Source organism: Coturnix japonica, chromosome 28, assembly GCF_001577835.2.
Source record: "Coturnix japonica isolate 7356 chromosome 28, Coturnix japonica 2.1, whole genome shotgun sequence".
NCBI classification, from domain to species: domain Eukaryota; kingdom Metazoa; phylum Chordata; class Aves; order Galliformes; family Phasianidae; genus Coturnix; species Coturnix japonica.
This window is the reverse complement of record NC_029543.1, coordinates 1,453,414-1,467,991: the sequence shown is the minus strand read 5'-3', so window position 1 is coordinate 1,467,991 and position 14,578 is coordinate 1,453,414.

Here is a 14,578-nt window from a genome sequence, read left to right as displayed (position 1 = left end):
GAAGGGGTTGGGATGCGCTTAAAGCAGCCGCTCACCACGTGAAGTTCTGCTTAATTTCTGCTTTATCTCTCCACGCACCTTATCAGCCGTTCCCAGTTATCTCCCTTCTCGATCCCTCCCCTTGTCAGCAATCACAAGGATGCTGAATGCAGAGATCCTTTTCCATCAAACCTCAGCGCAGGCGATGTTGATACAGCCCTCCCCATCCCCTTCTAGTGGGCTCAGTGCTGCTGGTGCTCAGCACATCGCTGTCCTTCAAGGTCTCTTCCAGCCCCATCTGCTGCAGGGTCACTGTGCAGACCTGCACCCACCCGTGTACTGCTGGGGGGTTCATTCACCCCATGCTTACCCCTAGTTCAGCCCTGTGAGCTGCATGAGTGGGGTCACCCATCGTGCTCCCACCGTGGGATGTCCTCAGGTGGATGCAGGATGTCCTCAACCTCCCAGAATCATCTTGATCACCATGATTCCATTCCTGGTAACCCTACAACTTGAAGGGACCTCCCTACTCTTCCCATTGTCCCCAAGGAGCCCACCTGTGGGATGAACCCACAGTGAAGAAATTCCTTTGGGTGATGACAATTTTCCTTTCTCCAGCTGGAATTGCCACCAACGTCTCCACCTGCAAGATGGAATGGTCCCCTTTGTCCCCACTATGGTGGGACCAGGTTGGGTGACCCCACTCTTAGAGAAGATGTGTGACCAGGAGGTGTCCATGGGGCAATAATGCTGGGGGAGAGGAGGCAACTCAGGGTGGGGGCTCCGATGTGAGGTTAGCACTGAATCCGCAAAAATCACCGTACCTTGAAAAGTGCTCAATACTCCTATTGATCAGTCCTTCCGCCTCGATCAGTTTGCTGGTGTGCGCTGCCGCAGTGCTGCTTTCGGGAAGGGAGGGAGAGGTGGTGAGAAAACGCCCATATTGAGGATGCTTGGGAGGTCTCCATCCCAAATCTGTGTTCTCCTTGGGGCCACCTCTTGCCCTGCTGGACTCCAGCACACCTTGCTGGGCTTGCTGGATGCAGGTTGGGCTGCAGCTTCCCATGTTGGCTCAAGGGATGTTTTCGAGGTAGGAGGGTGGAAGAGCAACCCAGAAAGCCTCCTCTCCCCTGACCAGCAGCTTCCTTGACAAAGCCACCTTAGATGCCCACAACCAGATATCCATTCAGAGCCATGGGCAGAAGCAAAGAGCTAAAAGAGAAACATAGGAATGGGCTCTTCCCAAGCTTGAAGCTCACCAAGGGCACCCAGGTGATTGTGGGGAGCTCTTCAGCACCTGTTGCTTCTCCCAAACACAGCCCTGCACAGGAGCAGGCATGGGGTTGTGGTGCCCTACCCTGCTTAGAGACCTGGGGACCAGTCAGGTACCCAGAAGTATACAGAAAAGAGTGATGGGGTGAAGCAGAGAGGGAAAAGTGGGATGGCCTCAGAGATACCCTATAGACTTACGCATGTGATAATGTGAAAGCACATCCATGAGGCCAAAAAGCATTGGGTTTGCACACAGGGGCACCTGTGCCCTGCACATTCCTCATTATCTGAACATCTGAAAGCTTCAGCTTGTTCATGGGAGAAGCTGAATTTCTGCTTGGAGGGTTGCTAAAGCACGCAGGGCTTGAGAATGGAAGGGGTAACAACCCACCCCTAAAGGTCACAGAGTTAATTTCCAGCTTGTGTCCCCCTCTCACACATCACTGATTAATAATTGAAGAAAATGTACTTTTTTTTTTTTGGCTTGGCATAAATCAAAAATAAACACTGCATCCATATTCTGCCCCAGGGAGAGAGCAGGCTTGTGGGCTGAGAGATGCTGATCTGGCCCCACAGCGATGTCCGCTGGCCCCTCTGAGATGCCTTAGAGCTGGGAGAGGATGGGATGACAGCGAGGGTTCTTTGGGTGATGCTGGTGTTGGCTTTGAGCTTTTCCTATTGAAATTACTGCTTGAAGACTCCTTGAGATGAAACCTGAAGATGGAGCTGTGTGGGTATAACACTGAGGACGGACTCGGGTTGCAGAGGGACCCTGAGATGAAGGAGTTGTTGGAGGTGTCACCATCACCTGCAGCACTCTCCCATCAGGGATGGGTCTGGGGTCTACGTGGCACAGAAACCCCCCCATGGAGCCCATCTGCTGCAAGAAATCCCGAGGACGTGGTTGTCTCTGGGACAGGGCTGATCTGATTTCTGGCAGCTGCTTCCCTGCACCCTCCCCTTTTGGTTAAATAAAGCTTTGGGCTGTGATGAAGCCCATTAAAGTCAGAGGCGAAGGTGTGGGATTGAAATGTAGGACAGCAGCCGCTGCAGAATGTGGTTGCATGGGATCGATGGCCAATCAATACCCAGCTCTGCTTTGCGGGCTCCCTCCAGCTCTGCTGGCCGGCGGCCCTGCTGTGTGCCCCATGTCCCCATAGCACTCACACTGGGGACAGGGCTGGGGGTCAATGCTCTAACCTGAATGGTGGGGCAGCAAAGTGATGCTGGGGCAAAGCTCTGGACAGACAGCTCACCACTGCCCCTCTGTGCACTGCAGGATGGTCCTAGGGCTCACCCCCTCTTGGGTCCCCAACTCTAGTAGCAGAATACTCTGGAAGCAATATTGCATCTCATTGCCACATGTCCAACAGGAGGAAGCATCCTTCAAGCCATCATCATCACCATCGCCCACAGTGAGGTGGCCTGAAGGGGAGACACAAACACAAAGGGATCTATCAGAAATGATGGTTTAATTGGAGGGAGGTGAGCGCAGCACTATTTAACCACTGCTGCACATTGATGGATTGATCCCAGCCCAGTTATGCGTGGTTTGTGACACGGGGAGGGCTCCCTACCAGCATCCATGGGGTTTTGGCCATGTGTTGGGTGCTATTGCCTGTGGCATTGGTGTTAGTGCTGTGGCACCAACAGCTCCTGAGTGCCACCCCAACATGATGTCAATTTTAGGGGTTGCAGGAGAAGGGATGGAGCAAAAAACAGCCATGAAACAGTCGGTTTTGTCATCCCAGAGAACACGGCAAAACCGTGCTGTGATCAATCAGGGCTGAACATTAATTATGATTACACCCTGGGATCTGGATGGTGATTGATTCATCGGTTCCCAGCCCTTCACAGCAGCAGCCACTCCGTAGGAGCTGCAGAGTGGTGCAGCAGCTGGGTGAGGTTTGGGGGCAGGGGTACGGAGGGTGCTCAAAAGAAGCGAGAGGACATTGCATGGGAAGAGACACAGCTTCTCCCACAGCGCCCAAGCAGCTGCTGGGGACATCACACCACAATGGGCAACAACTGGGGACCCCAGAACAGATCCATTTGTGGGAACGGGGCTGGCAAAGCCGCTTTGTCACAGGGGCTGTGTTCCTCCCCCCCTCCCCATCCCTCCCCACTGCTGATTTCCATCGACTCGTTATTGAAATCAATGCTGGCCATACCAAAGCCCTGATCTGATGGGGAGGAGAGATGGAGCTGTGTGACCTCGGAGGGATTTTTCCATTGTCAGGCTCCTGAAGGAGATGCTTTAGGGTTGCACATGCTTAGTGCATCCAGCAGCACTTCCCAGTCCAGACCCATTACCCAGGGTTAGGGTAGTCAGTGAGCACACAGTGCAATAGGGACACAGGGATCTGGGAGCCCATCCTGCAGCAGCCTCCTTTTTGATGCAGCTTTAGTGCTGCTCTTCCATCTCAGCATCCCAGCAGTTTGTCCTAAATGGAGGTTCATCAGTTCCAAGCTGCTATCTGGTCCAGCCTGCTTGGAGACTCCTATTGTTGTCTTCCATTGGGGGCTCATCCATTAGGGTCTCCCATTGTGGTCTTCCACTGGGGGCTCATCCATTAGGGTCTCCCATTGTGGACCTCCACTGCGGTCTCTCACTGGGCATCACCCACAGAGGCCTTGATTCTCTTCTATGGGTAGTTTTCCACTGGGGTCTCCCACTGGGTGTCTCCCAGTGGGGTTTTGATGCTCTTCCATTGGTGTTCTTCAATAGGGGTCACCCACTGGATGTCTCCCAGTGGGTGTCACCAATTGAGGGTCTCCCATTGGGATCTCCCATTGGGGTCTCCCATTGCTGCTCTTCCACTGGGCTTTTCCATTGGAAGTCTCCCTTTATCATTGCTGGAAAAAAACATGAACATTGGCATAAGGAACAAATCCACAACCAGATGTTTGTTAAACTCACTCACGTGCTCCTCAGTGCTGTCTACACATTAATTTTGGGTATTAGGAGCAAGCTTAGCAAGCAGAAGCCCATGGAATGATGCCCAGGTGCTGAGCTGAAGTGCCAGGGAGGTGGGAAAACAAACGATTTCAAATAACCTGGTATTAATAGGATATTGATAAGCAGAGCAGGGCAGCAGAGAGGGGAAAAAAAGAGAGGGGGGGAAAAAAAGGCTTCCTTGTGAATCTCTGGGGGAAATTTGTTCCAAAGGTTAAAAGAAAAAGAAGAAAAAGAATAGGGAGGGGGGAAAGGGAGAATTCATTTATTTTTGATGGTAATTTTTCTGGTTGCCATTTGAAGTGGACACACGGGAAGTGCTGGGGTTATTGACATAGAGAGCAAGGAGATGGCAGGACCCCCATCCCCCGTCCCCTCTGCAGCAGGCTGTAAGTGGAGGCCCCGTGATTTATTTAGTATCCATGAATACTGAGTGAAATCAGAATAATGGGGCACTTAGCCGTGTTACTGAGAAATCGCTATTGTGATGCAATTTACTTCAATTAATTAAGCCTTTTTTGTTACCATTATTCCTTGTTTTACATTTTGTTTTAAATTTCAAACGATTGGGCATCGCGGTGAGGAGCACATTGCTCTGAATGGAGCCATACATCTGACTGCACAGCTCACCCCATCCAGGACCCCATAGTGTCCCCCATCCCATTGCTCCAGGTTTGGTGTGAGGATGGATTGAAGCAGGGTGTGTGTGCAGCTGGGGCTGCTCTGATTTGTGGTGGGGAATTTGGTGTGTGAAGGAAAAGGCTGAGATTTGGCTCCAGGGAAATGATTGGGGTTTTTTTTGTGTGTGTGTGTGTGCTTTATTTTTTGTTATGAAACAAAGAGATTCTGCCCCAGCTCTGCTGATGCATAGAGAAGGATGTGTCTGAAGGAGGAGCTTTTCCAGGTGGGAAGACACATTTTGCCATCCAGGTGGGTGGATTCAGAGTGTTTCTTCCCATGGTCATCCTAAGCAGACCTAGACCCAAGCTGGACCTGTCCCTGACCAGAGATGCTGAGGCCCCACTATTTGGCTATATATATATATATCACCACAGAGACCCCCACTGAGACCTTCCCAAGAGCCCCATGGACCTGCTGAGCACTGAGCATCCTCTTCCCCACCCTACCTCTCTCCCCCCATCTTCCAACAGCAGACCCTGAGCATGCAAGCAGCAGTTTGCAACCTGCTGCCTCCATTCACTGTAGCAGAGCAATGTGGAGTTTTCCTTCTGCCCCTACAGGTGACACTGTTCAGCCTTCCAGGGATTTCTGCCCCTGGTGTGGTTGTATTACTGTGTAATGTGGGCTGAGAGCTGTGAGGAAGGGGGGAATGTCCTCATCATACAACAGAATTGCCATCATAGGTGCCCACTCTGCTCTGAGAGCTCTGAGCGGGGCTGTGCTCTCCCTTTAATAGAAGGGAGAAAACACATTGGTGCCCTGTCCCCCCCCCCCCAACACACACACACACATACACTGGGGAATAAATTCATACTGCTGTATTGATTCGAAGCTTTTTCTCCTTTTGCCTGATTCCTACAGCCTCCTGGGGAAGGAAGATTAAGCCCCGAGCCCTTCTGATATTACTTTGAAATGCAGAAACCTGCAGGAAAAGGCACAACATCTCCCCTCCCCTTGGAAAATGGCAGATGCAGATCTATGGGGACGGAGCAGCACCCTCCTGGTTGTCCCCTCTCATCTCCCTGCATCACAGAGGTCCCCTCCTACCCGCACTCACTCGGGGTTTGAGGACTCACTTGATTTAACCGGTGTTAAACTGCAGCCGGGAGCTCCGGCACTCGGGAGCCAGCAGCCTTAATATGGGATCAATTAATTATCAGCCCTGTTATGACGAAGGCTGCTGAAATGTGGGCTGAGAGATCTCAGAGTGCAAGCAAAGAGCTCTCGTTTCCCTCGTCCCGTAACCACTGGAGGCAGGCCTGCCCTGTGATCTCGGTTACGCAGGCATAAATCTGGAGCAGCTCCACTTCTTTAATTGGTGTCACTGGGGAATTTCTAGTGATGCTGCATGCAGACCTCTGGATGGGGGCCTTTCCCTTCTGCCAGAGACTGAGCTCCCCTGATTGCAGAGATTGCTCAGCTGCTGTTGGAGATGAAGCTGTACGGTGACATTTCATGAGCCCTGGAGGGTCCTGGGTTTGAGGGAGAGGGGATGGAGGTAGCACAGAAGGATGCACGGGGATGGAGCAAGGGAGGGAAGCAGCTGCCTGCTGGGACAGGCTTTGGATATGGACTCTATGTGTTATTTGCTTTGGTGATCACAGCATCCCCTGAGTGATGGAGGTTTTGGCACAAACCTGGGCCCAGCTGTGTGTCCAGGAGCCACTGACTCAACTCTTTTATCACTTGGATGTATTCAGGCTCTTCCTTACTCTCAGCCATGTGTTTGGTTATGACCCCTGTGCCCCTTTCTTTGTGCAAAGTCCTCCTTTACAGTTCTTCTCTCATCTTTGGCATCTCCCATCTTTGTAAAGCAAAGAAAGGCACTCCCACAACCAAGCCTGAGTCTGCTCCTTTCCTTTTCCAGAGCATTCTGCATCACTGGATGCACCCTTCAGACTCTGCAACATTGAGGACCCAGCTTTGCTTTCTGTGGTGTTGTCAAGGAAGGAGGGATTTGGCTTCTCCCTGCCCCTTCCTGAAAGTGAACCTGGAGTTTGTTTCTCTGCTGGGAGTTTAAAGGTGCCCTTTCAAAGCACTGAGGAGCACAGAATCACGCAATGATTGGGTTGGAAGGGACCGTAAAGCTCATAGAACCACAGAACACTTGGGTCTGCATTGGAATGGTCCTTAAAAATCATAGGACTCTGGCACCTTTTAGTTTAAGAAGGAGATCGGGGGGGGGTGACTCATCACATGAACCAAGGTCCTGAGCTTTTCCTCCTCCACATCTGCCTCAGATGGGCGGTGCTGGGCATGCGTGCTCCCAGCAAAACTCACATTGAAGAACCCTATCACTGAGACTGGGATGTGCCCAGCTGTGGCCCAAGGGATGCACAGGGACGTGTGGCCATGGTCACCTCTATGGATTCTGAGTCAGGGGCCTTTCCCCTTTCAGCCTGTAAACAAAGTGATATTCTGACTCTTCATTTTTCTATCAATAAACTTTATTGCCGTTTTCTTGCGAAGGTTTCAGCAATTAAAAAAACAAAAAACAAGAAGAAGAAGAAAAAAAAGAAGAGGAAGGAGAAGACAAAGGGAGTTGATGTTTGACTGCTGGGCTATCACTTAAGTCCTTGTTCCTGTTTACTCAGGACTTATTAGAGCTCATTCAATGCCTATAGCATGGCTGGATCAATACCTGCTGGGAGCAAGAGAGATTCCGCTTGGCCACTGTAGCCCATGTTGCAGAATTGATCTGCTTGGCTGCTGCAATCTGAAAATCCATCTTTTTGCGCTCTCTCCCTCTCTCTCTGCAGCCGAGTTGCTAAGCAACAAGGGCTCCTTTGGGCAGCCATTGGTCAGCAGCATCTTCGGGTCCCGCGGTCCTACGTGGTCACTTGGCCACTTCAGGCTGAGCCACGTCCTCCAGGATGGCTGCAGGCAATGGGGAGGGATGGCGATGGGGGGGGAAGATCGATCTGGCCTCACATTTAACCTTTCTGTTAAAAAAAATAAATAAAAGGAAAAAAAAATCTTTCAGAAAACTATATTGACCCATTCCTTATCACTCGGTGCCACTGCAGCCTGATCGGAGCAAGGTTGTGTTGCGTGAGCTCAGCTCCAGGCTCTCCCATCCTCTCCATGAGGATCTGTTGCCTCTCCTTCCCTGGTTTTTCCTTCTCACCTTGGCCGGACACAAAGTTAGGGCTGAGCTAAAGGTGTGTTTGTAAACTGATTTCATTAAACTGGGGCAAAACCTTTGTGCGGATGTACTGAGATCAATGTAAACCCCATTTACATCGATTTCGCTTCGCTTTGGTAAAGGAATCGAATTATACAAACCGATACCAACCTGCTTTAAAATGATTTAAGGTTGTCTACACAAGACCAATTTTGGCTCGCCATTCTGCAGGTAGACAAGGCCCATCCCTCCTCCACAACGAGGTGAACCCCTGTGCCACAACAGCTCTGTGCTCCCTTGGCTTCGTCCCCAAAGCTGTGCTCAGATCTCTCTCCAATCCCACCTGCTGGAGGTGGGGAGGCTGTTTTCAATCCCTCCCTCCACAGAGACACGTGTCTCATGTGTGCGAGCCTTTCCCTGCAGTCCCCAGGTGATGCTCTATCTCGATCCCAAAGGCTTAGCACGAGAGTGTTATAATCCCCAGCTTGTGATTATCTTATCTTTACACGGTGAAAGGATGGAGGGGTTAATACCAGCACACGAGTGCTTAGAAGTGGACACTCAAAGCCAAGTGCCAACACCGCTGTGAGACACACACAGCAAGTGGCCTCCCATCCTCAAAGTACCAATCAGCTCCACAAAAACCCCATGTCCCCGAGGTCAGCAAAGCCAACCACTTGCTTGAGTCCCACAATGGGTAATTCATATAACCCACTGCTGTGCACAGGCTGGTTGACCTTGCCTCCCCCAACCAAGAAGGGAACACCAGAAAGCGTACACACTATTATCTAATTTGAAGTATATATGACTGTTTTACAATTTCTTTGCAATAAATACTTAAATACATATATATACATAGCATTAGTTTCATCTCATGTAGAAGAGCCAAATGCAGCCCAGCCTGAGGCAGGTATGGTTACAAGATCTCACTCTGGCTTTCCATATAGGGATGAATGTCATTCCCCAAAAGGAGACAGCACCTTTAGCATAAAGCACAGAATCATCACAGAACCTTGCAGTGATCACGCTGGCACCATTTTCTCCTCCTCAGAAATCACCTGTTTTAAATGTTCTTGTGCTCTACTGATTTTTCCCCCTTCCCACGGAGGAAGGAGGGCACTGAGCTTCAAGGAGAATCACAACAGCTGATAGTGCTGGCACTGCATTGCTCTGCTCCTAGGAACACCCTGAGCTCTTCTCCATCCAGGAGAGATCAGAAATACTCCAAAAGTTCTGAGAATCTGAGAAATGCTGCTTCATCAAAACTCACTTCTTTCTCCCCCAAAAGAGCCAGCTGTGCCATTAAATCTCCCTTTTCAAACACTGCATTGGACGAATGAAAAGAGTGGGAGTCATCAGATTGCCCCATTTCAGCATTTCCCTAAAGAATCATTTCCTCTTCCAGCCCCGTGTGATTTTTTATTTTGTTTTAAAATCATGATTAATTTACACTAAATGGACCTTTGAAAAACTGCCCATGCTGAATTTGTGCTACTGTTTTAAAGCCTGTCAGATCCACTTCCTTTGATCGACAATGTCTGCAATTTCTTTTTATTTCTCACATATATATTTTTTCGTCCTAATTGAGGAGGGGGAAGAAATGAAAACCAGCCATATTTCTACCGAAGAAAGAACCTGTTTCTTGGCAAATCCCAAAACTCTTCTACAAATTCCATGGGGATTTTAAGCAGGATCTGAACCATGACATTTCCTCGCTCTCCTCTTCCCATGGGAGACGTTTCCCCCTGATATTTTGTTTTATCCGCACATTAATGGCTGCTGAATGATCTCTTTGCCAAGCAGCTCATCACCCCCTCGCAGGTCTCTTGCCCCGGGTTCTGTGAGAACTGCCCACGCCAAGAGGACGGCTCAGGCAGACCATTAACTGATTTTTTGCTTTCACTTAGAGCCTGCAGCATTGACATGCCTGCTCGATATCTGACAAGCTATCCGCCGGCCCTGTCCACTGCTGAGATCTGAGCAGGGCTTTAGGGAAAAAAAAACACCACATTCCTGTTCTTTGGTGTGATCCCATTGTTCAACTCCATCCCAATGGGATCTGTGCTGTGAGGGCGGTGGTGCTGATGGACAGCTCCCGTGGACCCCAAATCTCTGCCCCCCCAAATCGGGGGCTGTGGGGATGCTCCAGCCCTATAGGGATACTGCTGTCCCCTATGTGGGCTCTGTCCTTCCAACCACCACTTTAGCAGGAGGAACCCATCACATTTAGACCTGCCTGGGCTGCTGGGTTTGGCCTTGGGGCATAGATGTGTGAAAAAAGAAGGGATGGAGCGTCGCACCCCATTTCCATCAAGACCCCTATGTGGGTTTGTCATTTAACACCTGCTTACCATTGAGATGTACAATAAACATCGCTCTCAGCACCTCATGAACACTTGGCACTGGTGGCATCTCCAGATCCTTCTACAGTGACCTGACCTCTCCTCTGTGCTTCCATGGGGTTGTATGGGTACGTGGGCTGTGGGAATTCATGGCCGTGCACCCAAACACATCATTGACCCAAACACAACATGCTGGGTGCTGGGCTGAATGAAAAAGCACCTTCAGGAGCCAAAATTGATCAAATGGGGAGGGGCCCCATCCCTGGGGGTTCCACACAGTCTTGGGGTGGTGGAGATGAACTCTTTACAACCATTAAAAATCTCAAATCTGGAATTGCTGGGGATGATCCGGCTTTGTTATCCTTCCTTGTTTTCCATTGAACACCCTCTGCAGACAAGGAGGAGGTGGAGGCAAGCGAGAGGGAGGGGAGACGGGAGAGAGTCAATTGACAAAGAGAGGTTATTAATTTTTCAGAAAAGAAAATGCATTCCACATTTTGAGGAGAAATATTGATACGTGGTTTAATGCTCTTTTATTTCCTTCACTCTCCCATCTTCGCTGTTGTATTTTGCATTGTGCAGATCTGTGTGTGCAGAAGCCCCTGTTTCTGGCGTTCATTTCTTGTACATGAGCCCCATCTCTGCGGGTGGAGGGTGCCATGGGAGGACCACGGGGGCACACAGCATTCACCTTCCCTTTGGGTTTGACACCCTCTTGGTTGAGCTATGGGTTGAGTTGGGATTTCTTGCAAGACCCCAAACACTTGAACACCAATTGAAAAGCTGTGGTTATTTGGGAGAGAAACAGGAAACTGATGGGTGCTGGTTGAGCCTGCCATGCTAGGAGAGGGGCTGCATTACTGTGCTGGGTTTCCAGCTCCATTCCTCCCCCACTTTCCCTGCTGAGGTCCCAAGGATCTCATGGCTGTTGCTCTGGGTCAGAGCTGCTTCTCCATCCTCATTTTGCTCTTCTGTTCCTTTTCCATCTGTTCCTTGGCATTCTTGAACTCACAGCTCCTTCCCCAAAGCCTCCCTGCAATGCCAGCAAAACCACAATGCATTTCATGGGCTTATGGAGCACACAGAACCCATCCACATCCAGGTGACACCGCTCTGTTTGAACACCACCCAAAGAAACCATTCAGAAGATGCCACGTCCGGAGCAAGTATGTGCATTGAGCCCTTTGCACACCACATAAATGGAGGGCAGGGAACAAAAACTTCATCCATTAACACCATGACAGGTATTTCCCTGTTCTTAGGCCAGGCCTAAACGAGCAAAGCACTTAAGCACATGATTAATTTGAAGTCTAAGAGACTTAAGCACGTGCTTAAGCGTTCTGCAGCCCTGGACCTAACAACAGAGGTTTCTACAGAGCGATCCATGCTCACGACACGTTATGGGGCTAGTCAGATGTATGGATTAAGGGTGCCATAAACAGTTGAGATATTCTGTTTAAACAATCATTTGTTGACAAGACTATTCTAAGCCCATCGAATCCCTAAGTGATAGATGTATGTTGTCTTTCTGAGTCTCATGCTGTATCAGCCATTGATTTTTTCAGCCTGGATGCTAAGGTAACCTTTACCTGAGAGCTTAAGCAGAAAGCAATGGGTGTATGCTCACCGTGTTTGCATTGCTGGAGCGAGGACAGAGAGAGGGCTCATCCTTGCATCCATCCACATTGCACCTCTGCACCTCAAACATGGGGAAGGGGAAGATCATCCAGCAATGGCATCACTGCATGGACACAAGGAGTGGCAGAGGACATTGGCCCCATCCTCAGGCACACAAACCCTGCCCAGAGGTTTGCTTCATCCTCACATCTGGAGGTGGTTTCTCATCCCCAAACACACTGCTGCATTCACCCAAAGAAGAGCATCATTGCTCTGCATTGTGTCACTCAACAGCTATTTGTCCCTAGAGACCAATGGGTGCCCTGGTGGCTCCATCCCCTTATGGGCACAGTGTTGGGATACCCTTCTTGGAGATCTGTTTTAATCACATTTCTACGGCGTAACCAGGGGAAGGAATCTATCGACAGACTGTCTTCACATTTCTGTCAATTCTTCCGTAGACATCATTAAATCCAAGAGTGGATCTTAATTTAACGTGTTAGCTAACGGGTTATTTAATTAGTTTTCAATACCCTCCTTCCCCCCCATCCCAACCCCCCCCACCTTAAATAAAATAAGAAAGAGGGGGATGGGGAAATGGGCTATGAAAATAAAAGAGTAAGATGATGAACACGTCCAGGTTTCCCGGATCTGCACAGAAATCATCTCCTCGGCCCCTTCACCCCTTCTCTCTCACAAGAATGAGCCCTGTTGCGTTTCCCCTTCTCCCCACTGTGTTCAATAATAAATGAAAATGGTAAAAAGCAATTCATACACAGGCTAAGCGTCTGGATTTATTATCAAGACAATTACACCGAGGAGAATTCCCGGAAAATTACTCTTAGAAGTCTTTCTCTGCCACCCCCCTCCTCGTTTGGATAAATACAGCAGCAATTACTGCTGTGGGAGAGAGGAGGGCACACAGAGAGGGGCCAATGCACTGTGCCCCATCCGGGCTCGCTCTTGGGGTGCTACTGCTGTGGGGTGGCTTTGTGCTGGGGGCAGCAGGGGACTTTGGGGTGCACGTTTCCCATACACAGCTCTGTGAGATGGGTATCGATCACGGCCAGCTCTGTGTGTGTGCACGCACACGTGCGGTAGCTGTGGGTTAGGAGCTGCTTTGGGTTATTTTTGGTGAACACAGCACCACAATCTGAGGTTGGTGTGTGGCACCCACCCTGCAGGGACCCAGGGCTGCGCCCCATGGCACCCGGTGTCAGGCAGCCCTGGGGGCAGTGGGTTCCTGCTTGCCCTTGTCCTTGCTTTGTCCGCTCTTCCTGCCTTGTCTTCTGCTTTCCCTCATCCCCAACGCTGCCTCTCTCCATCCCTGCCTCATTTCCCTTTTTTCCCTTGTCCCCATCCCTGCCTCACCCTCATCTCTGTCCCTGCTTTGTCCCCATCCCCACCTTCTACCCATCCCCATCTCTATCTGCATTAACTCCCATTTTTCCTCCTCCCCATCCCTGCCTTGTCCTGCTGCCTGTCTTTCCCCGTCTCCGCATCACACTCATTCATTCCTTGTCCCCATCCTTTCCTCATATCCCTTGTCCTGGTCGTGTCGCACCCATCCCAGCCTTGTCCCCATCCCTGTCCATCCTCTGTCCCTTCCATATCCCGCTCTTCCTCACCCCATCCCTGCTCGACCCCCCCGCTGCCACATCCCAGGGGACCGGTGCCACCTGTTGCAGGGTCTGAGCCGCAGGCATTGAGGGCAATGACCCCCCTCCCCATTTCCCCATCTCGGTTCCCTCCGGTGCCGGGGGGGGGGGGGGCGGCCGTACCCCAATAATGTGAGATTTGGGGTGAAATTCTCCAAAATCGGGGTTTGGAAAAGCAAAGCTTCTTCCTGAGCTGCCGTAAGAGGAAAATACTGCCGCAAGAATTCACAGGCAGGAGCCGCCTGCATAAATACACCCGGATACATACGAAATAAATACAATTTTCCTGTGTGCGTGTATTTATTATTCAGATCTATTTACGTATATACCTAATTCGGATGAAAGAAGGAGACGGGAACTGCCGCTGTTTCAACGCAGAGCACTTTGCAGCCCGGAATAAAGGGCTCACATCGGGTTCTTTTCCACCTCACCAACACCCGAAGATATTCCCCAGCATTATGTGTGTGCTCACAACTGGGGGGGAGGAAGCTTAGGGAATGAGGGGGGGGACCCTCAGCCTTTGGGTGAGCTCTGGGTGCTGCGGGTGTCAATGGGCGATTAAAGAGTATTGAGCAAACCCCGATTTTTCCCGACGTCGCTGTGAATGACCGGCCCTTCCCCTCTGCACGTCGCCGTTCTGCTTTTTGGGGGCTATTTTAACATTATTATTATTATTATTATTATTATTATTATTATTATTATTATTATTATTATTATTATTATTACTATTGCCTCTGAGCTTTGGGGTCCCATAAAGCTCGGAGGGGGGAAATGGGATCTCCGAACCCCGCAAGGAGGCAGAAGTTGGGATGGGAAGGGGGGAGTTTGGGGGGGGGGCTGAGCCACTCGCACCCCGCGGAGCTCCAGGAATCGCTGCGTTTCTCATTCGGAAGCTCCGAAATCCGCGTCGGGATTTGGGACGGGCCGAGAGTGGGAAAGGAGAAATCGG